The sequence below is a fragment of the Myotis davidii genome, unplaced genomic scaffold (genome assembly GCF_000327345.1).
Source record: "Myotis davidii unplaced genomic scaffold, ASM32734v1 scaffold540, whole genome shotgun sequence".
Taxonomy (NCBI): domain Eukaryota; kingdom Metazoa; phylum Chordata; class Mammalia; order Chiroptera; family Vespertilionidae; genus Myotis; species Myotis davidii.
Genome location: NW_006292916.1, coordinates 72,120 through 72,993, shown reverse-complemented (window position 1 = coordinate 72,993; position 874 = coordinate 72,120).

Below are 874 nucleotides of genomic sequence, written 5' to 3'. Positions count from 1 at the left end.
TCTAATACAGTATATGAATGACTTACTTTTATGCCCCAAATGGCACAATTGCCCTATTGCAGCAACTAGCTATAAAAGGACATAAAGCCTCAAAGGATAAGTTTCAATTTTGGTTACCTTAAGTAAAATACCTTGGCCATCTCATATCTAAAGATGCACTACAAATGAACTCTGTAAGACTTAGAGGAATCCTATCTTTCCTTCTTCCAAAAACAAAACAAACAAAAAAAAAACAACGTAGAAGGTTCCTGGGTTTGATTGGATATTGTCAATCTTGGGTTCCAAACTTTTCATTAATAGCCCAGCCTCTATATGTCCTGTTAAAGTCAAATCAGCCCGACCAGTGTGTCTGAGTGGTTGAGGATCAACCTAGGAACCAGGAGATCATTGTTCCATTCCAGGTCAGGGCACATGTCTAGGTTTCAGGCTTGATCTCCTGTAGGGGCCTGCAGGAAGCAGCCAATCAATGATTGTTTCTCATCATTGATGTTTCTATTTCTCTCTCCCTCTCCCTTCCTCCTTAAAGTTAATAAAAATATATTTTTAAAAGGAAAAATAAATAAAAGAAAGCTCTTGGCCTAGATGATGTCTAAGGTCCCTTCCTGGGTCCCTTCCCTCTAATTGGCGACCAAGCTGGGGAAACATGGAACAAAACCACATGAACCTGCCCCCAGCACTTGAGAGGGCTGAGCACCATCGTTCTGCAGGTCAGGGTCACTGGTTCCATCCGAGAGTGGAGTGCTTTGATTGTCACCTCACCATCCCTTCTCCACTGCTCATCCCAATAGTCTTCTTGTTGGCAAATTCCAAAGACTCTCCCCTTGATCCAACTCCAATCAGGCTCTCTGTCCACAGGCCCCCTCCCTGGGCATGT